The following is a 27,423-nucleotide window of genomic DNA, read 5'->3' as shown; positions in this document are numbered from 1 at the left end:
GTCAGGAGTTATCTTGTAAATTCATCTTTTATCTGTTTGTAGTTATTTTAATCAATCTGTTTGGTCATGTTAGGAAGACCTTCTGGACCAGAGGTAAGGGCACTACCACTGTGCCACAAGATTCCTTTTCTTGACAAATTTCTCATCACCTCAGTCCTAAATAGCCTACCTTTAAATTGTGACTCATGACATCCCAGTCATCAGGAATATCATTCCAGCCTTTATTCAAATGGAAAATACATTATCGTGTCATTATATTTTTAAGAATCATGCTCATGATATCATCAGTGTATCAAAGAATGTACCCTGAATATGTAAAATATCATACTTAATCTTACATCAGGATCACTGACACATCAGTGGAAGCATGCTTCCCTATGCAATTTACTAACTTAATATTAACTAGGATATGATGTGTCTGAGGAATGTAATGATTGTACATAATTGTTAGCTGCATGGATGCTTCAGTGCCACAAAATTTCTTATGTTATAAAGAATAACCATTGTCATATCAAATAAGATACTGTGCTGGAAGTGAAATTTCATCACCTTCAATAATTGTGATTGCCATTTAGAAAGACAAGTGCATCAGCTGCATGGGAACTCTGACACCTGCATGTTCCCTTGCAAGTCCTATATGAATTTCAGTTGAAAAAAAAAATCAAGATCCTGGAACTCTCTGTTTAACATGCAATGTGAGAGTACTGTCCCCATATAGACTGCAGTAGTTCATGAAGGTGGCTCACCAACATTTTCTCAGTGACCTTTAGGAATGGATTTCAAATGCTCTGCTTGCACATCATGCCTAAAGTAAATAAACTGAGAAAAGACAGAGGCAGTCACAATACTTATGGTCACAATGATTGGAAATAAGTGCATAAACACTGGAATTGAGCACACATACATGAGATGAAAAGGGGAATTAAATGAAAGTGCAAAGAAACAAGTTTAGAAGAGTAAGATAATGTAGGGGCTGAAACAGCCAGAGGAAAATAAAGATTACAATCTACAAGGAAAGAGAAAACAAGCTTGAATTTTAACATTGAGTTTTATCCAAATGAATTGAATGACAGACTCTGATGGGTAGGCAATGAGCAACTGAGGTCCCAGAAAATCATATCAGTTAATTTAATAAAATGAGTCTTCAATAGGTTGGGAGGAATGCCCAGAATTAAATAAATTAAGGATATAATTGAAGCTGAGCAAGCCAAGTTGGCAACAATCTCCAGAGTATGTTGGGGAAACGTAATTATTTAGTGAATTGCCAAGTGGCATTAGTTGAGGTTGCATATTTAATACATTTCCAGCTGTTTCACTATTCACTTAGGCCAATACAATTGATTATGACCACATTTATTTATGAAATAAATTGGCAGCTGGCTGTTACTTGTATAGCTCAACTCCATCCTCTGAAAGGTATTTTAATCAGAAAGGGCCTGGAGGGGAGTATGACTGGGAAAGCTAGAGAAAACAATTAAATTAGAATGTCTGTGAAAGCTGATGGAATGCATTAAAATCACAGCGGGGTTGAGAACAATGAGCAGGGTTAAAGGTAAACATCAAAATTACACTGTGCTCAGAACTCTGAGTAAGGTTTGAGGGTAGACAGAGCAGAGTTTGTTTAAAAACACAAGTTGGTGCAAGTTTTCTTGCAGAAGAAATTAAGAGGTAGTAAAAGACAAATTTCAAACATTTTTTGACTAATAATTAACAATCTGTACAATACAGAATATCTGTGACAGAGTAATGAGAAGAAGAACAGAAAGATTTGAGCTAAATCGTAGAAATGGAGGAACTGAGTGACCGGCTGGACGTGCTGTATCCACCAGCTAGGGGCAGTGATAGGGTAATTGCTATTGCTATGTGTAGGGATTTCCAAATTCCTACACATATGCATTACATATTTATACATATAGCAGTTTAATAAAAATGTGGTCACAGGAAATAAAATTTTGCAGACAGGAAATTGTGTCCAAGCTCACGATAATTCTGGATATTGCAAGATTTTCTTTTGTGCAGAAAACACATGGTGAAAAAGTCTAATTTTTTTTTCAGATTATTGTTTTGGATTAGTTAAATTGAACATTCATAAATATAAATTTTCCTAGAAAATCACCCATGTTGACATTTAGCAGAAAGAAAATTAAATATTTGAAAGAAAGTTCTTGTGAAGCTTTTTACTTAGTGTGAGTCAGACAATCATAGTTTTTGCTCTAATCTGCATAAGCTTAAAGTGAGTTTCCCTTTCATTCCCTACCAAGTTAAGTTTAAATTTACAAAGGTTATCTTTGTAAGAAGTTTGCGTAGTTTATACATTGCAGATAGAAAAGTTATATCAGTTTAAACTTTTGTAGAAATCTATGATTTTTAGGCATATAAAATATACTTTGGAAAAGTAGCAATGTGTTAGCTCTAAATTTCGCAGAATAAATGCACGGAACTAAAAATGCATAAAAATTACAACCAAGGTATGTTATGTAATGATTTACCATTGTATTGACTTTACAAAGAATTTAGTGATGAAAATACAAAGAGGTGCAAAACAAATTGTACGTTAAGATCATAGAATCATATAAAAGAAGTTCTTTGGCTTATCAAATCTGCATCAACAAAAAGTACCCTATACTAGTTCCATTTTCCAGCACTTGAATCTTGTAGCGTCTCAGGCGCTCGACCAAGTACTTTTTAAAGATTGTGAAGTTTCCCACGTCAACTACGCTTCCAGGCAGTGCATTCCAGATTCCCACCAGCTTCTAGGTGAAAAATTAAAATTGCTCCAATCCCCTCTAAAACACCTGCCCTTCACCTTAAATTTATGTCTCGTTCAACTAAGGGAATAGATGCTTCCTATCCACACTGTCTATCCAGTTCTGCCACCTTCAGGGATCTGTGGACAAGCACACCAAGATCCCTCTGAGCTCCCTAATGTCCTGTCTTGTAAGGGTATGAATAAAGAAGATATGCAGAGTCATTACAGGAACATCAGCAATGATTGCTGCATCAGCAATTATTGAGGTAACATTTATTTATTTTCCAAATGTCAACATGGGTGATTTTCTGGGAAAATTCATATTTATGAATGTTCAATTTAACTAATGATGTTGAACTTAATTACTGAAATATCATGGGATTAGTTATAACTATGAACTTTATTGATTATTGGTACGTTTAAACTATTTTCAAACCTCTAAAGAGAATGATGTCCTGGAAAGTTTTCCTTTTAGCTCAGGTGCAGGTGACCACATGAACATGTGCCATATGAAACCTCATTTTATTGATGGTTTCTATCTTTACCCCAGCTGTTCCACCCCAAGGTAATTTTTTTTCAGTCAAACTTATTGTGAAGTTATCATGAATTTGGAGAGATTTAAATTAGTTTAGGAAGCATAGGCCCATAATTAGTCTTCCTATCTATAGGTTTGGTTCTAAAATGAAATGCCATCCCCTTTGGACTGAGTTCCTCATGCCCTCCCTCTTTGTGATAAAGTTCCCTTGATTTCCCCTTCATAACCCCAGATTCCCTCTGGTCTCTCTCCTGTTCAGAATGAATCCGCAATATCACTCTATCCTCAAATCTTCCATCCACCCATCTCTCTCTACCTCTCTCTCCTTATTCTCTCTGCTCCAAATTCTCTGTGGAATTTTCTCCTCCACAATTTTCCATGGATTCTTCCTGATCCCGAGTCTCCCCCACCTCAAGGTTTCTCCCGGATTCTCCCTCCTCTCCCATCAGATGTCCCCGGATTCTCCCACCACACCAAATCTTCTGCCCCTTCCCCAAAATTAGCCCCCTCCTCCCTGACTCTGTTTTGGATTATCCCTGGTTTCTCCCTTTCATTTTGTCCCCAGTTTTGTCCACCCAATTCGCTCCTGATTTTGCCGCTGATGCTAGCACCAATATCTCATTCTAATATCTGCTCCACTCTCGGTATGCAATGTGTTCTGGAATTGGAAGTGAAGTTACAGTTTCAAGTATTGGGCAAGTAGTTTCAACTGTAGAAAGTTCCTGATCCCCTGGAGCTACAGAGAATCACTGCAGAGAAAAATCAGACAGTACAGATTAAATTGGAATGCTAAAATCAGAGATAATGGTATTTATGATGGAAATTCTTGGATACTATCTCACTGTTTAAAATGGAGAGAGTGAATGGAAAGGGGTGTAAGAGAGACAGAGTGGGGAAGAGGGAAAGCAGAGGCTTTCTCTCCCTAACTATTCTGCCAAAGCATCCTTCACTATATGCTGTGCCCTGAGATGATCACCCTGATCTGGAGGATACGGAAACAGAGATGGAATTGGTTATTGAAGCAAAGAAGTGGTTGGAGAGCCATGTAGCAGATCGACACTGAGGCAGCAGAGCAAGAGGCTGGCAGCAGCAACTGTAGAAAGTGAGGCAATGAAAGAGGTGGAGATGGAGGCAGCAGAAGATGAAAAAAACAACAAAAAGAGTCCACAGTGGAGAAGGAGGAAGAAGTATCAGAGGAGCAAGTGGAGGTCAATACAACAGAGAAATAAGGGAAGCTTGAGGTGGAGGAGGTGCAAAAAGGGCATCATAGAACATAGAACATTACAGCGCAGTACAGGACTTCGGCCGATGTTACGCTGACCTGTGGAACCAATCTGAAGCCCATCTATCCTACACTATTCATGATAGTTGACAAGGAGGTTGAGGCTGCGCAGGCACAAGAGGAGTTCGACATGAGTTGACCAAACAAATACATGTTACTTTTGCAGGTTTGATGAGACAGAATGAAAAAAAGTAATGAGTGTGTCAGAGATCAATTGCATCATCTCAGTGCAGGCATGATGGGCCAAATGACCCCTGTCTGGGATGTACCTTTTCTATGGTTCCATGGTATCAGCAGCTGCTGCACAGACATGAATTAGCTAACCAGCATCCAGCACCACTGGTATCAGACAATGGGAGGCGTGCAGGTACCTAAGAATGGATTGGATCTGTATTTGGGATTTTTATGGCTTTTATTGTCCTCACCAGTTTTTTTATGATGATCATTAATTTTTATGATTCATATAATTTTTATTGCTTATTGTTTTTATACGTTTCACAGTTTTATAGGTTTTATGGTAGGTATTATAGAGAGACTTTTGCACTTTGTGAAAAGATGCATAAATTCAGAACTTTTCATCCTAACTTCCCAGTGCTTTTTCATTGTATGGTTCGCTGGTTGTGTTTGATGTCATTTTAATGCCTTTGAGAGCTTCATTTGGTACCTGGCAAAACTTCAATTTGATACCAAATGTGAGCTTTGATGCCAATTAAACAGTTTCATTTTGATGTCTTCCAGCACTTTGATAACTTTGTTCATTCCAAATGAAAACACTTGGTACCAAATGAGAGCTACATTATTTTTAAATGCATTGAAAATGTTGTCAAAAATTTCTGGGAGGGTTGTTGCTGACATTGGAAACATTCCATCTCAGGAAACTACCACCCTTCATCTTGATAAGCCCAGAGTGAAGAAAATACTGAAAGAAAATTAAACTTTCAAATAAATAGGTATTGAGCAAAAGTCTCATATTGAAGTAATAAACTATGGGACTGTGAGAAAAGTAAAACTGTGTTGTATTATTGCACAGCTCTCAGAATAGCACTGTACCTTTAAGACAGCTTGGTGATACCACAACATGTGATTCTTTGGCAGAAGAGATCTCCATCTTACTCTCTGTGGAATCTTTAGCAAGCAGTCAACTGTATACATAATATAATATAATATAATGTAATAAATAATATAATACAATATAACATTATACAAAATATAATATAATAGTAATCTAAGTAAGCATATAACCCTGACTGTATATTCAAGTCGAAGTGATGTCATATTAGTGCACACAGTTGATTGTTTATATTCTTAAAGATATCTTTAAGGACCTGAATCTTATGTAGTATATGTTATATGGCTTATATACAGAAAATCATATCATATCAAATTGTAATTTATTGGATAAATTGAGGTTGCAGAGAATGTCAAAGCTCATTTTCTTTTGAATGAATAGGAAAATGAAAAATTCCGGTGATTACAAGTTCAAGCATATTTAAATATGTCTGCACCTAATGTATTGAAAAATGATCAGTTTGAAAATTAGCAATATTTTGTTAGCTGAGAAGAAATTTGCAGAGTCACTCTGCAGCTAAACCATATGGTCATGGCTCATTTTGAACATGTCAGCAATGCTGTTCACAGTGGCATGAACCCGGGTTCACTTCCAGCCTCAGGCAACTGTGTGGAGTTTGTACATTCTACCCATGTCTGTGCAGGTTTCTGCTGGGTGCTCCAGTTTCTTCTCACAGTCTAAAGGAATCTATGTTCGGTGAATTGGTTATGCTAAATTGCCCCTAGTGTCCAGGGATGGTGCTGGCTAGGTGGTTTTGCCATGGGAAATACGGGGGTAGGTGGTCTGGGTTGGATGCCCTTCAGAAAGGTGATGTGGACTCATTGGGTTGAATGGCCTGCAGCCAAACTGTAGGGATTCTGTGAATCTTTACCACGACTACCATTTACCATTTAAGGGGAGCATGGTATATTTTTGGAAGAAGTAAAGCAGAGATTTTTCCTTACACACCCGAACTAACATCACTAAAATAGTTTAACAGTTTATTACATTTATTGCTGTTTGTAAAGCATTAATAATTGGTTGTTTCATTTCTCCACAAAAACACCAATCTTTACATTTTGAAGGTAATTCTTTGGTTGTTAGGTTCTTCAAAGCATTCCAATTATGTGAAAGGTGCTCCATAAATGCCAGTTCTTTGTTTGTTTAGAATTGAATCTTGAGTTTATGGGAAAACATTAAAATTCCAATCAAAGTTTGATAGGGTGTTTAGTTATATTGTATGAGGGAAAAAAAATAAGCCATCCAAATGAAGAAAGAGATTAGGAATTTGAAGTAGTCGAGAACTTAGTTAATAGAACAGATACTTTTAAAACAAGTAATTAAAATCACTTACCACTAAATTTAAATTGACAATCAAGAAAGATAATTTGCTTATCCTTGAGTTTGATCTTGTAAGATTATTCTCCAGTCAGGATCCTCAGACACCACTCATATCCTAACCCTAATTGATTTGGTTTACGTTACAACTTCCCCTCCAAATTCTGTCCTCCATCATCTCACAGGGTTGACTCTCTTTGTCTGATTTCACTCTGATCAGATCAGAGAGGGCCATAGAATCACCTCCCAATGGCTTCTTTTCCCATTCAAAACCTTTGGAGGTCTCCAAGGTTCTATCTATTTCTCATCAACATGCTGCCTTTTGGTAACGTTCTCCAAAGACTCAATATAAGATTCAATATGCTCACTAATTTGTCTCTGTCTCCACCAACTCTCTCAGTTCCTCCATTGTCTTGGATGGGCTGAAATATCCTCCAATTAAATATGAAGAAGATCGAAGACATCATCTTCCCACTTCTCAGCCTCCTGACAAAACCCATTCACTGTTTGCTAAATCTTTTCTTCACAATGGCGATAATTTCACATTGAATTAGACAATTTGCAATCACAGCTTCCGTTTTCACTCAGAGTTAAGCTTCCTACTTCACATACTGTCTATCACAAAGGTGGTCGACTTGTACTTTCACAATATAGTCCCTTTCTGTCCTAGCTCATCTGAATTGCTGAAACCCTCATCCATGAAGTTTGACTATCCCAAAGCTCTCATGTGCAGCTTTCCATCTCACACACTCCCTCAGTCTGAATTCTAATTCTTACCCAATGAAATTTCTCAGACCTGAAATGCTAACTCTGTTTCCCTTTCCAGAGCAGGCACCAAGCATCATCTGTTCACTAGTTACCATGTTTAAGATGTTGGGCATAATAGTCCTGTCCTGGAAGTGGTCAGGTGGAAGGACATTTAATTAGATGGGGTATTGGCATTCCTGAAACCAATTATCTTGTACCTTCCCTTTCCATCTGAGCACCAACTGAGGCAGTGAAGTGGCTGATTCTGAGACTCTTCTGAGACTCTCTAATCATCACTGGGATTAACCAAGCAGTGAGTGAGTATGCTAACAAGTTTTCCTGAAAGCAGCAATAGTGCAGGCTATTTGTTGGCTGCAATATTAGCAAACTTGATCAGAGGCGCTCAGTCCCAGCCCTTGCTTCTGAAGCCGTCTGTCAAATCTTTCCTCACAATCCTCACCTTTGAAACCCCTCTCCACTCCTTTCACCCAGGTAAGCCATTTACCTTACACTTGCACTGTGTGTTGCTTACCTGGCAGCAGACATAACTTTCTACATAGTGATGTTGAGCTTGAAACTATTGGTCTATGATTTGTTGGAAGCTTCTTTTGGAGGGGTGTTCTGCCCCTGGGGATTTACTTCTAGATGATGCCCTGCTGGTGTCCCTGGAGCTGTCTGATTGGTAGAGTTCCTGACAGGCCTCCTGAAGAGATACAGTGGCTCTGGTCTCACTGACTGTCCAGTTGGCAGGCAAGACCTGCATTGTCAAAATCAGATTCTGCCCATTATGTGGGCACAACAACGCCAACATTGCAAAAATAATTTTAAAGGCATTTGTGATTTCTTGTTATTATCATTATTTGGAAACTTGTATCTAACATGAACAAAACCACATATAACATTAAGTTTGATTTAGATTTCTATACTGTGTGGCTTAAAGAAGGAATGGACTTAGTTTAGTCTTTCAGTTCTGAGAGTGGTACTGAGGTATCTGGAAATGTGTTAACGTGCATTTAAATGAGGCTTTAAGAAACAGCGCTTGAGGTGAATTATCCAGTGCTTTGGAAAAACATGGGTGGAAGAGAACAAAAAAAAATTGCTATTTTCAAGCAACAAGGAGTCCTATGAGATAAGAGACAGGAATTAGTTGTCTTAGAAAGACATAACTATCCAGAATGTCAGTGAGTGTGAAAGTTTCTTTCAGAAAGTATGTAGGCTTATGTCAGACCTAATGACTTTATGGCAGCAAAGAGGCTTTTAGTTGACAATCACTAAAGTATTTTGGGCTGAAAGGACATCCAGAGTGTTTTAACGTAATTAAGAGCTCCAGTCACAAAAGGCCGAAGAAGGGGAATTTCTGGAATCCATGTTAAGAATTAGGTGAGCTGTGCTTGCAGTTTGTTTTAGAGTCTGATGAAGAGACATTAACTAAAGAAGTTTGCTGGAAAGAAGCCAAATGCAGCCTTGCCAAATGGACAAGCAGCTTCATCATGGACTTACAATAGATGACTCTCCGCTGAGGTTTGAGTACTGATAGGGTTGTACAAAATAAAAGGGTTGGATCATTATTTTTGATACTTGGAACAGTCCTTAATTGAGTTTTTTGAAGAAGCAAAGAAGGGGTTTGATAAAGGCAGAGGGGTGGTTGTGATCTATATTGACTTCAGTAAGGCAGTCGACAAGATTCCACATGGTTAGCAAGGTTAGATCACATGGAATACAGGGAGAACTAGCCAGTTGGATACAGAACTACCTCGAAGGTTGCAGACAGAGGGTGGTGATGGAGGGTTGCTTTTCAGACTGGAGGCTTGTGACCAGTGGTGTGCCATAAGGATAGGTGCCGGTTCCACTGTTTTGTGTCATTTATATAAATGATTTGGATGTGAGCATAGGAGGTATGATGTGTAAGTTTGCAGATGACACCAAAGTTGGAAGTGTAGTGGACAGTGAAGAAGGTTACCTCAGAATACAATGTGTTGTGGACCAGGCCAGACCCTCTCAAAACATATAAATAAGGTAGCCCAGACCCTAATATTTATTGTTTTTTAGGCAGATGTAAGGTGGATATCCCAGGAGTGATGCAGTTGGTCAAACCACTTGGCTTCAAGTCAAATATAACTTGTTTACTCACCACCAAATAAAACACAAACAAAAGAAAACAGAATTTAGAATCACAGCAATTTGAAAACCTGACCCACCCAATATTCCCACAACTTAACAAAGAGCTGTCCTAATTTCCTGCAACATCCCTTAAACATACCCCTTAGCAAAAAGGTAAATTCAAACACAGGTTCTTACAGGGGAGTGAGATGGTGGAGAGAATCAGCCAGGGATCATTTGCTGAAGCATGGAACCTCTTTTCACTCCAACAGCTTCTTTGGGTTAGTGGTGCTGGAAGAGCACAGCAGTTCAGGCAGCATCCAACGAGCAGCGAAACTGACGTTTCGGGCAAAAGCCCTTCATCAGGAATAAAGGCAGTGAGCCTGGGTCTTTTTGGAGGTGGCGGAAATGCACCTCCGCCCTCAGACCCCACCCCTCCAACCGTAACAAGGACAGAATGCCCCTGGTGCTCACCTTCCACCAAACAAACCTTCACATAAACCAAATCATCTGCCGACATTTCCGCCACCTCCAAAAAGACCCCACCACCAGGTATATATTTCCCTCCCCACCCCTTTCCGCCTTCTGCAAAGACCGTTCCCTCCATGACTACCTGGTCAGGTCCACAACCCCCTACGACCCACCCTCCCATTCTGGCACTTTCCCCTGCCACCGCAGGAACTGTAAAACCTGTGCCCACACCTCCTCCCTCACCTCTATCCAAGGCCCTAAAGGAGCCTTCCACATCCATCAAAGTTTTACCTGCACATCCACTAATATCATTTATTGTATCCGTTGCTCCCGATGCGGTCTCCTCTACATTGGGGAGACTGGGCGCCTCCTAGCAGAGCGCTTTAGGGAACATCTCCGAGACACCCGCACCAATCAACCAAACCGCCCCGTGGCCCAACATTTCAACTCCCCCTCCCACTCTGCCGAGGACATGGAGGACCTGGGCCTCCTTCACCGCCGCTCCCTCACCACCAGACACCTGGAGGAAGAACGCCTCATCTTCCGCCTCGGAACACTTCAACCCCAGGGCATCAATGTGGACTTCAACAGCTTCCTCATTTCCCCTTCCCCCACCTCATCCTAGTTTCAAACTTCCAGCTCAGCACTGTCTCCTTGACTTGTCTGACCTGCCTATCTTCTTTTCCACCTATCCACTCCACCCTCTCCTCCTTGACCTATCACCTTCATCTCCTCCCCCACTCACCCATTGTACTCTATGCTACTCTCGCCCCACCCCCACCCTCCTCTAGCTTATCTCTCCATGCTTCAGGCTCACTGCCTTTATTCCTGATAAAGGGCTTTTGCCCGAAACATCGATTTCGCTGCTCGTTGGATGCTGCCTGAACTGTTGTGCTCTTCCAGCACCACTAATCCAGTATTTGGTTTTCAGCATCTGCAGTCATTGTTTTTAGCTTCTTTGGGTCCCCAACTAAAACTAAACCAAACTAGAAAAATCCCTGAATTCGGAGAACTGGCCAATCCCCTTTCATTGTACAACTATTTTTTTTTAAGTCCTAAAAGCCTTTTCCCCAATTATTGCCTTGGGCAGTATCTGTTAGCCATTTGCAAAGGCCTGAGACCCCAGACAAATTAAAACCCCTGCCTTTTACAACTCCTCTGGAAAAGAAAAACCAAGCACAACATAACACTATTAAAGGGAGCAGCATCATCACAAATGGAATCTTGATCAGATGGGCCAATGGGCCGAGGAGTGGCGGACAGAGTTTAATTTAGATAAATGTGATGGGCTGCATTTTGGAAAGTCAAATCAAGGCAGGACTTACACACTTAATGATAAGGTCCTGTGGTGTGTTGCTGAACAAAGAGATCTTAGAGTGTAGATTCATAGAGATGTACAGCATGGAAACAGACCCTTTGGTCCAACCTGTCAACGTCGACCAACCCAATTTAGTCCCACCTGCCAGCACCCGGCCCATATTCCTCCAAACCCTTCCTATTCATATACCCATCCAAATGCCTCTTAAATATAGCAATTGTACCAGCCTCCACCACATCCTCTGGCAGCTCATTCCATACACGTACCACCCTCTGCGTGAAAAAGAGTAGGTTCATAGTTCCTTGAAAGTAGAGTCGCAGGCAGATGGGACAGTAAAGAAGGTGTTTAGTATGCTTTCCATTATTGATTGGTGCATTCTGTATAGGAGCTAGGAGGTCACTTTGCGGCTGTACAGGACATTGGTTAGGCCTCTTTTGGAATACTGCATTCAATTCTGGTCTCCCTTCTATCAGAAGGATGTTGTGAAACTGGAAAGGATTCAGAAAAAAAATTACAAGAATGATGCCAGGATTGGAGGTTTTGAGCTTTAGGGATAGGCTGAATAGGTTGGGGCTATTTTACTTAAAGCCATTGGAGGCTGAGGGAGTGACCTTGTAGAAGCTTATAAAATTATGAGGGTCATAGATAGGGTGAATAGCCAGAGTCCAAAACTAGAGGGCATAAGTTTAAGGTTGGGGGGGAAGATTTGAAAGAGTCCTAAGGAGGAACTTTTTCATGCAGAGGGTGGTGTGTGTATCAAATGAGCTCCAGATGTGGTTGAGGCTGGTACAATTGCAATATGTAAAAGACATCTGATTGAGTATAGGAATAGGAAGTGTTGAGAGGGATATGAGCCAAGCGCTGACAAATGGGACTTGATTAGGTTGGGATGTCTTGTTGGCATGGACAAGTTGGACCGAAGGGTCTGTTTCCATGCTGTACATTTCTATGACTCTAAGACCATTTCAGATTGTTCCTACATAGTGTTAAATAGTTTATGCTTCTTTTTTATTTGGTGTATAATAAACATTGATGTTCTTTTATGAAAAGTACATTGGCAGCCTCATGTGAATATATTAGTGATTGACCACTCCCATATTAAAAACTGAAAAAAAGAACTAATGGTCTATCTAGCCAGGTTTAACTCTTGTATCTGACTTGTTCAGCATCAACAGCAATTGGGATCATAACATATTGCACATTGAAATGAACAGGCTGCACATAATATAAGAGGGACCATTAAACACCACTCCTTTGTTTGCTGATCTATATCGGTTCCTTGTCTCCCAAAATAAATTGATTTTAAAGTATGTGAGGGATCTTGGAGTCATGTATATAGATCCCTGAAAGTATGCCTGTTAAGAAGGCATACGGTGTGTTAGGTTTCATTGGATTGAGTTCCAGAGCCGCAATATCATGCTACAACTATACAAAATGTTAGTGCAGCCACACTTGGAATATTGTGTACAGTTCTGGTCGCCATATTTCAGGAAGGATGTGGAAGCATTGGAAAAGGTGCAGAGGAGATTTAGCAGGATGTTACCTGGTCTGGAGGGAAGGTCTTATGAGGAAAAGCTGAGAGACTTGGGTCTGATCTCATTGGAAAAAAGGTGAAGAGGGGATTTGACAGAGACATACAAGATGGTCAGAGGATTAGAAAGGGTAGACAGTGAAAGTCTTTTTCCTAGGATTATGACGTCAGCTTGTACGAGGGGGCATAGCTACAAATTGACGGGTGATAGATTTAAGACAAATGTCAGAGGCAGGTTCTTTACTCAGGATGGTAAGGGCATGGAATGCCCTACCTGCCAATGTAGTCAACTCAGCCACATTAGACAGATTTAAACAATCCTTGGATAAGCACATGGATGATGATGGGATAGTGTAGGGAGACAAGCTGAGAATGGTTCACAGATTGGTGCAACATTGAGGGCTGAAGGGCCTGTTCTGCATTGTATTGTTCTATGTTTTAAATTTCTTAACCTCATGTTCAAAAGCCTGCATAGCCTTATCCTTAACAATTAATCTCCCAGCCCAACAACTTTCTGTGATCTCTACAATGTGCCTTGAAACAACTATTCATCTTAAAGATGTATGAAGATCTTGGGCAGAAAGCTGAAAGCAATCCCCCTTCCACTATTAGTCTAAGACTTAGAGTCATAGAGATGTACAGCATGGAAATAGACCCTTCGGTCCAACCCGACCAGATATCCCAACCCAATCTAGTCCCACCTGCCAGCACCTGGCCCATATCCCTCCAAACCCTTCCTATTCATATACCCATCCAAATGCCTCTTAAGTGTAGCAATTGTACCAGCCTCCACCACTTCATCTGGCAGCTCATTCCATACACGTACCACCCTCTGCATGAAAAAGTTGCCACATAGGTCTCTTTTATATCTTTCCCCTCTCACCCTAAACCTATGCCCTCTAGTTCTGGACTCCCCGACCCCAGTGAAAAGACTTTGCATGCTTACCATATCCACGCCCCTCATAATTTTGTAAACCTCTATAAGGTCACCCCTCAGCCTCCGACGCTCCAAGAAAAATAGCCCCAGCCTTTTCAGCCTCTTCCCTATAGCTCAAATCCTCCAACCCTGGCAACATCCTTGTAAATCCTTTCTGAACCCATTCAAGTTTCACAACATCCTTCCGATAGGAAGGAGACCAGAATTGCGCACAATATTCCAACAGTGGCCTAACCAATGTCCTGTACAGCTGCAACATGACCTCCCAATTCCTGTACTTAATACTCTGACCAATAAAGGAAAGCATACCAAATGCCTTCTTCACTATCCTATCTACCTGCGACTCCACTTTCAAGGAGCTATGAACCTGCACTCCAATTCTCTTTGTTCAGCAACACTCCCTGGGACCTTACCATTAAGTGTATAAGTCCTGCTAAGATTTGCTTTCCCAAAATGCAGCACCTCGCATTTATCTGAATTAAACTCCATCTGCCACTTCTCAGCCCATTGGCCCATTTGGTCAAGATCCTATTGTAATCTGAGGTAACCGTCTTCGCTGTCCACTGCACCTCCAATTATGGTGTCATCTGCAAACTTACTCACTGTACCTCTTATGCTCGCATCCAAAGCATTTATGTAAATGACAAAAAGAAGTGGACCCAGCACCGATCCTTGTGGCACTCCATTGGTCACAGGCCTCCAATCTGAAAAACAACCCTCCACCACCAGCCTCTGTCTTCTACCTTTGAGTCAGTTCTGTATCCAAATGGTTAGTTCTCCCTGTATTCCATGAGATGTAACCGTGCTAACCAGTCTCCCATGGGGAACCTTGTCGAACGCCTTACTGAAGTCCATATAGATCACATCTATTGCTCTGCCCTCATCAATTCTCTTTGTTGCTTCTTCAAAAAACTTAATCAAGTTTGTGAGACATGATTTCCCATGCACAAAGCCATGTTAACTATCTCTAATCAGTCCTTGCCTTTCCAAATACATGTACATCCTATCCCTCAGGATTCCCTCGAACAACTTGCCCACCACCGAGGTCAGGCTCACTGGCCTATAGTTCTCTGGCTTGTCCTTACCACCTTTCTTAAACAGTGGCACCATATTTGCCAACCTCCAGTCTTCCGGCACCTCACCTGTGACTATCGATGATACAAATATCTCAGCAAGAGGCCCAGCAATCACTTCTCTAGCTTCTCACAGAGTTCTCGGGTACACTTGATCAGGTCCTGGGGATTTATCCACTTTTACCCATTTCAAGACATCCAGTATTTCCTCCTCTGTAATCTGGACATTTTGCAAGATGTCACCATTTATTTCTCTACAGTTTATATCTTTCCATATCCTTTTCCACAGTAAATACTGATGCAAAATACTCATTTAGTACCTCCCCCATTTTCTGCGGCTCCACACAAAGGCCGCATTGCTGATCTTTGAGGTATTCTATTCTCTCCCTAGTTACTCTTTTGTCCTTAATGTATTTGTAAAAATCCTTTGGATTCTCCTTAATTCTTTTTGCCAAAGCTATCTCATGTCCCCTTTTTGCCCTCCCAATTTCCCTCTTAAGTATACTCCTACTGCCTTTATACTCTTCGAAGAACTCATTTGATCTTGTCTATACCTGTCATATACTTCCTTCTTTTTCTTCCTAATACTCAGTGACAAAAGATGACCACAAGGAAGTCTTGGTGAAGAGGCAAATCATGAAGAAAGGATGTAAAGCAGTAAGATAGAAAGTGACAGTAGAGTAAGACTAGATAACTACAAAACAAGGTAAATAATACTGTAGCAAGGTTTAAACTTTATCCGCTACAGAGTCTAACTGCAGACTGGAGCTGACTGAAGCAGATCATAGATTGGCTAGCTCCTCCCAGAGGCTGTCACTCATATGTCAGTGAACCCAAGCCATACAAATATTCCTTAGTTCACACTTACTAGCTAACTGCCTTACATAATATCTCCTCCAAAGGCTTTTTTCAGCAACATAAGACTAGGAGTAGGCCATTTAGAGTGTTCTGCCATTCGGTTAGATCATTGCTGATCATCCACCTCAATAAAGGCAAAATAATGCGGATGCTGGAAATTTGAAATAAACATGAAGAATTCTGAAGAAACTCATCAGGTCTGGCAGCATCTGTGAAGAAGGAAACAGAGCTGTTGAGTTTCTTTCTCCACAGAAGCTGCTGGACCTGCTGTGTTTTTCTAACAGTCTCTGTGCTTGTTCCATCTTCTATAGATCCTTTAAAACAATGAAATGAAACATTGAAGAATGATCCAAGTATGGATCTCTCCCAAACCTGAATGGTCTCTGTCTCTCCCTCTGTCTTGAGAAACTTTGGAAAACGCTAAGCTAGGGAGTTGACAAAATGCAATGCTGCTGAAACAAATTGCCTCCAGAACATTGTTTACGTGCAGGTGCTATGAAGTCAATAACAAATTACATTGTGGTGTGAGGAACACCACAGGCTTGCTTCAGCGTGCAGTGTTCTGAGTCATTGAGGGCATGGTGTGAAATTCTCACACGCTATGCTGTGTGCAGAATTAGCCTATTAGTAAGCACCAAAGGTCAAAACAAAACTTCTGAAATAAAATGCAAGAAGTGTTATGTTTATCTGGAGATGGTTGGCAGAATCCTGGGATTTAGGACTATTGTTCGCAGATCATTTTCACTACTAGTTACCAGCGAACTGCTGCTGCTCACTTTAAGAATGAGGTATACCATGTAGTTCTCTAATTTCAGGAAAGAAAGGAGTCATGCAAATATATAATACATTTCCATCCTGATATAGAACTTCTTCAGCAGCTATAACTATTTGCTCTGTTACTGTGAAAATGTTTAAATTTCAAGAAGAATGGATCTTAAAACCAGTTAATGATTGATAATGAAGGTATTTATGAATAAATCTATCTTTAAAATATTCTATATCCTTAACAATTCTGACAGAACAGCTTAAAGTTTTTATTTCTTCACTTGAAGATCTGATTCTCTATGTCACAGGCAGTGCACTTCAAAGTAATTAATTGCATGTGAAGTATTATGAGCCTCCTGAGGTATGTGACAAGGTAATTTATGAATGTTAGTTTTCTTTTTATTCATTTACCAGCCTCTTCCTAAGATAACAACTTCAACCTGCTCATACTTGACTAGGAAGTGCAGGCCTAGGACTGCCCAGCTGTCTCTACCTTTTCTCTGAGATATACCAGAATGTGGAAGTTGCCCATGTGGGGCAGGGTGGTGTACATTACAGGCACAAACTCGCTTTCTAGACCTCAGTGACAATGTATTGTTCAAAAATATTGAGACACTGAGCATTTTAAAATAGAAACTTAGAAGGAAAAACAAGCAAAGTTTGCGAATGATACTTCAGAATGAAGCTCCAATATAACTGGCACATTCACTTCCAATCTTTATATTTTTCAATGATATTTTTTTCCTCTGGGAAGATTTCTAAGATTTTAATTTTCTGTATTAGCATTTGAAACAATAGTTTATTGAATGAGAACCAGGGTAACTTGGTCAAAGGCATAATTTTACAGAAGCTGGAAATCTGAGCCTAATATTTCTGTTCCACCATTTTTATTTTTGTGCAATCCCTTATAGTCAATGCAAATATAATGTGCAATTTAAAGTATAAATTGCACTAGAGCAGCTCATGTTCATGTAATCTCCTCTGCTAAGTTTGACATTTGGCCCTCTATTATCACAATATATAATTTCTGGAGCTACTGATTTGGTCAACCACACCCTCATCTCTGCTTTTCAAACTTGCATCAAAACCATTATCCTTTCTCACTCTGGCTGATGCATCCAGTATAGGCCCCATCTTCCCACCTTTAAGTACAATGAAACAGATTGAATGGATATGATGTAATATTGGTGTAGCCGATAATCCTGGAATGCAAAGATAATTTCAACATCCTTTCTGTACTGCAAACTATCTTCTTAAACTTCTTTCTGCTGTCTCTCCAACAGCAAGTGCAAGGAGTTCATGGCCTCACTGGTCACTAAGATTAAAGTCATCCAATCAGTTGCCTCTGTAATTTTCCACTTTTCCCAGCTCACAGGATTGATCTAAGCTCTACTGTTTGAAGTTTTCAAATTAGATTCCTCCTACCCCTAGCTGCCATCCCGAATCAGCCATTATCAAGATCAAAAATACTCTTTTCAACTGTGTCAAAAGTTAATTATCTTTTCTCATTCTTCCCATCTTTTCTGCAACTTCTGAGATAGCTGTCTGCATCATCCTCTTACAACCCCTCTCATTGCTACTCAATGTGACTTTTTCACCTCATAATTTTTATCTACCTACTGGGATCCAATGAATCACTTGCACTAGCTTTTCTTTCTCCATCTGAACAGTTACTTCTGACTTTCTCCAAGAATCTACCCTAGAACACAATCTCAACTATCATCATCTACAATCTGACCCTTTCCGTATTTGTGCCAATGATACCCTTCTCTATGTTATCAGTACCTTTGTCAACTCCTCCCTTGCACCAACCCCTCTGTCAGGAAGCTGCATTTGCAGCAATTTCCTCCAAATAAATATTAGGAAAATCAAACTCATTGTCTTGTTTACCATCACACAATCTGTTCCCTGGTCACCAACTCCATCTTAGTCCTGACAACTGAGGCTGAACCAGATTGTTCACTTCCTTGGCATCATATTGCACCGAGATAAGCTTCCAGCAATATGTCCACACCATCATCAAGACTGTCTTGTTACTTGTGTAGCATTGTCCAACTCCAGCCCTGCCTTTTCCAATATGCTGCTGAGGCCCTCATTTTTTCATCGCTTTACTGCCTCTAGATTTAGCTATCCTGATGTACTCCCTGTCCAGTCTCCATATTTAATCTGCTGTAAATTTGAAATTATTCAAAACTCTGCTGCTGTGCCCTCATTTCACCAATCATCCTGTGCTCACTGGTCTGCATTGGCTCCCAGTTAATTCTCATCCTAACCTAACTATCAAATTCCACATTTACCATACTTGCCTGTATATCTGAAATTTCCATGAACCCTACAACTCTTAGATATTTTACTCCTACAATTTTGGCTGATTAAGCATCTCTGATTTTACTCACTCCCACGTTGAAGGTATACTTCAGGTGCCATGACCCAAAACTCTGGAATGTCTTTTTATACCTCCCTACCTCTCTACTTCTCCTTCCTTTCAATGTTGACCTCATTGACCAAGCTTCTGCTAATTGAACTGAGTAGAATCTTCTTTGAATGTCTGTCAAATTTCATTCAATAACAATCCTGTAAAGCACCATAGGATATTTTACTACAATTGAAAGCCTACAATATTGTAAATTATTATTGCATAAGTTAGGTTCTGTCATTTAAAATCATGTTACTCACAATATCCATTTGATGCTATGGATCAATATATCTTTTGACAGAACCAATTTTTGACTGTATTAACCAAACTTCTTAAAGTTGTTGCCAAAATATACCAAATAATGTTCTCTAAAACAAATTTGGAAAGAAAAACTTTGCAACACTCAGAGATAATAAATAAGTTTAAATGAATATTTGTGGGAAAGCAAGCAATGTCCAAAACAGGCACAACTTTGGATACAATGTTTGGTCGAACTAAGTAGCGAGCAGTGCATGTTGTGAAAATTCCCAGATTAAGAGTGGAAATTTCCAGGCCCATCCAAAGCTTTTAGAAGAACAGGTGGAAGTAAAGGAAAGAAAGTGGAGTTGACAGTCCAGCCATGGTCTCAGTGAGAGGAAATGGGCCAAATGGCCTCTCTGTGCTCCTACACCTTATGGTGTCATGGTCAAACTTAATTAAGTGAGAGGCAAGACAAATAAGATTGCGGGCGGGGGTTAAAGTTTTGGCATAAAGTTCTTAGAACCTCACAGGTGAGTCAGCTTTTCTGACCTTAATGGTTGGGAATGCTTTATTTTTGTATTCATTAGCATCTTTGAATATGCGTTAGCACTCCAACCCACAGGAATTATGTTAATGGGTGCAGTCTTCTTAGGCGCAAATGGGAAACGTGACTGTTACAAAGTTGATAGAAATGAGGTGTGTACATGATGATTTGGATTTCTTCCTCCAAGCTGTGGTGAGTCCAAACTTTGCTGACTTGGCTTCTTCATAACCAGACTTACAACGTAAGCTGTGAAGACTGACTGAGCAAGCACAGTCACATGGCAAATTCTTAAATACTTAACCAGTGTAACGGGTGAACGCTCAATGGGCCAACAATCCTGTTCAAGAGGAGCAGCCACACTGACTAATCACAGCAAACCTGATTGGGGCAGGAAAGCTGGGCTTAACTGAAAAAGGAGTTACAACTCAAAAGGTAAAGGTAGCTTCAGTAGAAAGGAACAGTAGGGAATAGTGTGTGATTATGAGGGGCACCAGAAGGATCCTGGGGAATGGATAGAGAAGTTGGGATGCAGAGAGGAGAATCATTGTGTTAAGGACAAGGGGAACATGGAAGCGTGAGCATTGCATATTTTGGATGGGAAAGGATGTGTTGGGGAAGGAGAAAGTACAGGTGAATTAATTAAGGAATGGAGTAAAGTTAAGGATATGGGAATCTGAGTGGAAGTGGGATCAGGAGGAAGAGCAGGAATATCAAATGAGATAGTGAAAGGGCTGATAGCCACAGATAAGAGGAAGATAGATAGAGGAGATGTGAAAGGAGAATGTCATCTACAGCGATGAATGAATCAAAATGAAAAGGTTACAACCACTATCTATCTCTTGGATTGTCTTGCAGAAGGAGACCTTGTGGAGAATGCATATTACGAATTGAAGGCTCCGTAGATCTGCTTGCACAAACACATCCACTTGAGGGAATTGAAACAGAAATCGAAGAATACTATTACTCAAGCTCTCAGTTAAGAACTTCTCACTGAAAGAAAGCACTCTCTTTAAAACAAAAGCAAATAAGCTCCATCAACTCCGAATACAACATCCCATGATTCATTTGGTTCTGAGAAAAAGGACACCTAAGACTCATCAGCAGTAGTGATGTTGTTGGCATACAGTCATGCAAGAGCATTCACAGGCTCTTATGTCTGAAATTAAAGGATATGAGGATGAAACTATTATCAGGCGGTAGATTCCAAAGTTGTAACGCAAGGGATAATGAAGGCCACCAAAAGCTAATTTGCACATGCATGCAAAGCAATGTAAAGGTTAAGTTGACAACAATGTTGCATGTGACAGAATGAAGAAGATGAAAAACAGTCACAGATCATAGAGGATGTATCTCACCATGTGAAGGTGGCGCAGAGCAGGCTTACACACAACATATGAGCAACTGATAGGAATCCTAAAGGTGCTCAACTGTGTCGAGAGCTCACATGGAAAACAAGTATTTCATTCTTCATATTTCTTCATTGATTAGTACTTCCATACTTCCACGTTTGATGTTTGATGAACATTTTAATATCAAAGCCACATTTGACCGTATGTAGCCCTTGCAAAGGAGCCCTAGCATAACAAGAGCCAATATAAATCATAGTAAAAACTCTCTGCTGGTTAGGGTCATACCTGGCGCAAAGGACGATGGTTTTGTTGGTTGCAGGTCAGTTATCTCTGCACCAGGTTTTCTCTGCAAGAGTTCCTCAGAACAATATATTCAGCCCAATCATCTTTAGCTGCTTCATCAATGACCTTCCCAACATCATAAGGACAGAAATAGGATTGTTTGCTGAGGACTGTACTATGTCCAGCCTTTATAGCTTTGCAGATATTGGAGCAGTCCATGTCTAACTACAGCAAGACTGGGACAATATCCAACTTTGTTCTGGATTAGTGGTGCTGGAAGAGCATAGCAGTTCAGGCAGCATCCGAGGAGCAGTAAAATCGACATTTCAGGCAAAAGCCCACCTAATATCCAACTTTGACCTAATAACTAGCAAGTAATAATTTGGCCACTCAAGTACTAGGCAATGACTATCTGAACAAGAGAGAATCTGTCCATTGCTGCTTGACGTTCAATGGCACCACCACCTCTGTATCCCCACTTGCATTGCCCTGCAGGTTACCATTGACCAGAGGCTTCACTGGATTAGCTATGTAAATACTGGGACTTCAAGAACAGGTTAGCAGCAATGGATCCTACAGCAAGTAACTGACATCCAAACTGCTCAGGAAGCTTAACACCATCCAGGACAAAGCAACCCACTTGATTAGTACTACATCTACAAATATCCACTCCCTCCACCACTGATGCACAGTGTATACTGTCCACAAGTACCATTTTTTAGTTAATGTGACAATTAATTAAACATGTCAAGAGTGTGTGGGGCTGGAAAAGTTCATCAGGAATTCCTGATGAAGGGCTTTTGCCTGAAACATCGGTTTTCCTGCTCCTCTGATGCAGCCTGACCTGCTGCGCTTTTCCAGCACCACACTCTCAATTCTAATCCCCAGCATCTGCAGACCTCATTTTCACCTAATTGATAAATCATCCCCAGTGGAAGGCAGGAGAGAGAAACCTTATCAAATACAAAGTACTGCAAGTACAATCCAGGTACATGGGCAATGAAATAAAGGGCAACTGACTCTAACTGATATACAGCAGTAGGAAGTCACTGCTTTTAACAAAGGAAGGAGATAACGTTGCTAAGTGAAAACTATCTGCACCGCCAACATCCTCAGTATGAAATATTTGAGTGGCTTTTTGATTTTCAAAACAGCATTTTCACAGATGTTAGAGGTTTAGTAATATTACTTGATGGAGAAGAGGGAAGACACATTTTGAGAACACCCATGATGTGCACTGTAATTTATAATTCACCTTTTCCCAGTTGTGCTTCCTGCTGTGAATCACGCTAACATTCTTATGTAGGCAGGGTTGCCATTAGTAAATCCAATCTTCTTTGAAATTTATTTCAATTAACAATGCACCTCAACCAGCCAGATAAATTCAATTTCTATCCAAATTTAGATTTAATGTCAATGTAATTTAGAAATTGAATCAAAAACACATCCAACTTTGAAAATTCACTTGTGCATGAAGCATAGAGTAATGTTTCTTCAACAAGGTAAATTCTTCAGTAACTTCTGAAGGCAAAGTTTTGACTAATGATGAATAGAACATCAAAAAGCACAAATCAGAATTGAAATAATAAATTATAGACCTAAACAGATCAGCAAGTATCTGAAAAAGTAATCAAACATTTTGGTTATCGAGTCTTTACCAGGATTTAAGAAGAGCCATTTCAAAGTTATGAAAATAATGTAGCGAGGTCATAAGTCAAAGGTACAAAATATCAACATAAAGCATAAACTGATGAAATTTATTTTTTGTAGTATCACATTTTTTTTGTATTTCAAATATATATTACTAATTCTATAATCAACAGTGTATTCTACTGTTTGTCCTAAAAACAAATTTTAGAAAGTATAATGATTTGGAAGAATAAGTAAATATTGCATATTGGTACTTATTCCAGTTATGAATAAGATTATAAAATGTAGGAGCAGAAGTAGGTAATTTAGCTCATCAGGTCTGCTCCACCATTCAATGATATAATGTCTAATTTGATAATGCTCAATTCTGCTTTCTTGTTTTTCCTGTTTTCTCCCCATAATCCTTGATTTCCTTACTAATTAAAAAACTGTCTAGCTAAACCTTGAGGATATTTCAACAACCAACCATTACAGCCTTCTGTGATAAAAATTCCACAGGTTCAATACCTTTTGAGAGAAGAAATTCCTCTTCACATCCATCATAAATGGGGACCTGTTGCTCCCACAAGGGGAAACAATGCTGGAGTAGAGTGGTGCTGGAAAAGCACAGCAGTTCAGGCAGCATCCAAGGAGCAGTAAAATCGACGTTTTGGGCAAAAGCCCTTCATTAGGAATACAGGCAGAGTGCTTGAAGATTGGCACTCTGCCTGTATTCCTGGTGAAGGGCTTTTGCCCGACATGTCAATTTTACTGCTCCTTGGATGCTGCCTGAACTGCTGTGCTTTTCCAGCACCGCTCTACTCCAGAATCTGGTTTCCAGTATCTGCAGTCATTGTTTTTACCTGGGAAACAATGCTGTCAAGTCCTGAATGAATCTTGTATTTTTCAATAAAGTCACTTCTCTAAACTCCAATGATTACAGTACCCTTACTAATCAACCTCTCCTCAGCAGTATCTTTCTGCATTTAAATAATATTCAGTTCCTCTAAACTTCCTGCATATTATTTTCCATCTGCCAAGTTTTCATCCACTCACTTTAATCTTTCTATATCATTCTACAGGCTCTCTGTAATCCTCACCATTTGCTTTCCCTCCGATTCTTATGTCATTTGCAAACTTGGCAATAGTACATTCACTTCCATCACCTAAGTCATTGATATACAGGTCATTCAGCTATAATGTGCATTTCATTAACACAAATTTGTTATAACACGATTGACAAATTAGGGACACTATCTAAAGTTTGAACTTTTAAAACGTGTGTTGTCTCTAACGCAATTACATCACCAATACTTTAAACGCTGTTTCTAAAGTATGATTTTTCTATAATGTAGGGTTGCAAAAGTATGCAACCATCATATTATTGAAGAACTATCTGTATATTGTAAAGAGTTGTAGGCTCAGCACTGATCTCTGTGGCACTCTACAGTTCAGATCTCTTTGTCGTGTCGTTACTTGAAAAGTTTTTGCTGGTTTGATATAATAATTCCACTTCTAAACAATAGTTTACCTTCTGCAGAATGACAGCAAGATTAATTTTCTTTTGTGTAGTTTGAATCTGATTTATCTTTTAGAATGCTATTCATCCCTAAAGGTAGGAGAATTTAAAAAAAAACAAGAAACTCCATCTCCTGAAGTCATAAGAAATGTCTTTTGTGTGCTAAATACAAAGCAAATTTTGTACTTCAGTACTGGTTATATGTTGCATATTGCATGTCATTCTTAGAAAACAAGAAAAATCCCATGAAAGAAGAAAAACTGAAAATTACATCTAGTACAGCTATAAAAGTCATCTCAATGTGGTTCCTATGCCTAGCTATCCTTCTCTGACAGAGGTAATTAAATGTGAACAGAAGCTGACCTGTAAATGGCCTTGAAGTTTACATGGAATAATTCTCCTGACACTGTTGATACAAGTGCTGGAATCAAGAGTCCACAATGCTTGCTTATTTCCTGTTTATTCTGTCAGAAATGGCAAATTCTCACCTTTTATAAAAGGTTGCTCCATTCACAAATAAACATAGATTTGATGTTTCTATCTTGTGATTTTGAAAAGAAATGATAGATGTGGAATCATAACCCTTTTGGGTATATAATAAGAGTTGGATTTCCATATGCTGATTGACTGGAGGCAGGTGATCAAAGCCCTGGTGTCATATGGTGGCTTTAATGCCCCACCTCCTTTCCCAGATTTATGAGGGTGAGAGGAAAGCAAAGAAAGGTTTGGAAAAAAGAAGTCATTCTTTCCACTAATTGGGAGCACTTAGCTAATTAAGGAGATCCTTAAGATGTTACATTCTAAGACACTTAAATTCTTGCCATTGTAAATTGCCTTTTGGAACAATGTACACTTCAGTGGTGGGTTAACGTCTAGAAATTTGTGATTAGAATTAATAGTCACGTGGAACAATGTAGGTTAATTTAGGATAGTCAGTGTGAACTTGTTAAGGGAAATATATGTCCAACTGACTTTCTAATGTTGTGAAGTGGTAGCAGAGAATGTTGATAAGAGTAAGGCAATTAATATAGTGCACGTGAATTTCCGAATGAATGTTTGACACAATACCTCACAACAGATGTGGCTGGAAAATTACAGGTCTTGCAGTAAAAGGAATTGTAGAACATGGATGCAAAATTGACTTAGGGCTAAGAAACAGAGAGTAATGATTAAGGAGCATTTTGTCCAATCTGGAGGAAGGTTTGTAGAGGGATTGTACTGTGATTCTTTCTTTTCCATTATATATATATAAATGATCCAGGATCTGATGTGAAGGGGATGTTTTCAAAGTTTGTAGATGAAATGAAACTTGAGAGAACTCTAAACTATGAAAGCAAAACTTCAAAAGGACATTTAAAAGTTGGCAGAGTGGGTTCATAGGTGACAGATGAAATTCAATGTGAGATGATATTTGATTAGATTACTTACAGTGTGGAAACAGGCCCTTCGGCCCAACAAGTCCGCACCACCCCGCCGAAGCGTAACCCACCCATACCCCTACATCTACATCTACCCCTTACCTAACACTACGGGCAATTTAGCATGACCAATTCACCTGACCTGCACATCTTTGGAGTGTGGGAGGAAACCGGAGCACCCGGAGGAAACCCACGCAGACGCGGGGAGAACGTGCAAACTCCACACAGTCAATCGCCTGAGGCGGGAATTGAACCCGGGTCTCTGGCGCTGTGAGGCAGCAGTGCTAACCACTGTGCCACCGTGCCGCATATATACTTCGGTAGAAAGGCTATGAGAGACAGTATGAAACAAAGGGTGCTATTCTAAAGGGTTTGCAGGAGCAGAGATATGAGTATATATGTGTAAAAGTCATTAGATGTGACAAGACAGGAAACAAGAGATGTTAATGAAGTATACAGAATTCTCGGCTTAGCGAATCGGGGCATAGAGGACAAGAGCAGGGATGTTATGCTTCATTTATATAGGATGCTGGTTAGAACTCAGCTGGAACATCATGTACAGTTCTGGGTATCACACTTTACAAAGGATGTGAATGTATTGGAGAGAACACATGCAATTCATGAGAATGGTTTCATGGATGAAAATTTCAGTAATGAAGGTAGATTGGTGGGGTTAGTACTGTTTTTCTTGGAAATGAGAAGGCAGAAGGAAGACTTGAAACATAGAACAAGACAGCACAGTACAGGCCCTTTGGCCCTTGATGTTGTGCCAACCTGTGAAACCAACCTGAAGTCCATGAAACCTACACTATTCCATTTTCATCCACAAATTATCCAATAACCATTTAAATGCACTTAAAGTTGGCAAGTCTATTACTGTTGCAGGCAGAGTGTTCCATGCTCCTACTATTCTCTGAGGAAAGAAACTTTCCCTGACATCTGTCCTATATCTATCATCCCTCAATTTAAAGCTATGTCCCCCTGTGATAGCCATCACTATCTGAGGAAAATGGCTTTCACTGTCCACCCTATCCAATCCTCTAATTATCTTTTATGCCTCAATTAAGTCACCTTCTCTCTAATGAAAACAGCCTCAGGTCCCTCAGACTTTCCTCATAAGACCTTCCCTCCATACCAGGCATCATCCTAGCAAATCTCTGAACATTTTCCAAAGCTTTCACATTCCTCCTATAATGCGGCTACCAGTACTGAACGCAATACTCCAAATGCTATCACACCAGCGTTTTTACAGCTGAAACACAACCTCATGGCTC

The 27,423-nt window shown here is 39.9% G+C and overlaps 2 long non-coding RNA genes across 2 annotated transcripts in view; one reads left to right on the top strand and one right to left on the bottom strand.

Annotated features, from left to right (window-relative positions):
• The window catches only part of LOC140462966 (uncharacterized), a 103,603-nt gene that overhangs the window by 46,849 nt on the left and 29,331 nt on the right, over positions 1–27,423 (top strand). The window lies entirely within an intron of this gene.
• The window catches only part of LOC140462967 (uncharacterized), a 55,353-nt gene that overhangs the window by 14,762 nt on the left and 13,168 nt on the right, over positions 1–27,423 (bottom strand). The window contains exon 2 of the long non-coding RNA XR_011954565.1: positions 5,617–5,708. This is a non-coding gene — a long non-coding RNA (uncharacterized lncRNA). The remainder of the gene's footprint in view (positions 1–5,616; positions 5,709–27,423) is intronic.

The sequence above is a fragment of the Chiloscyllium punctatum genome, chromosome 37 (genome assembly GCF_047496795.1).
Source record: "Chiloscyllium punctatum isolate Juve2018m chromosome 37, sChiPun1.3, whole genome shotgun sequence".
NCBI classification, from domain to species: domain Eukaryota; kingdom Metazoa; phylum Chordata; class Chondrichthyes; order Orectolobiformes; family Hemiscylliidae; genus Chiloscyllium; species Chiloscyllium punctatum.
The sequence above is the reverse complement of the archived record's forward strand: the minus strand, read 5'-3'. Positions and strand labels throughout refer to the sequence as shown.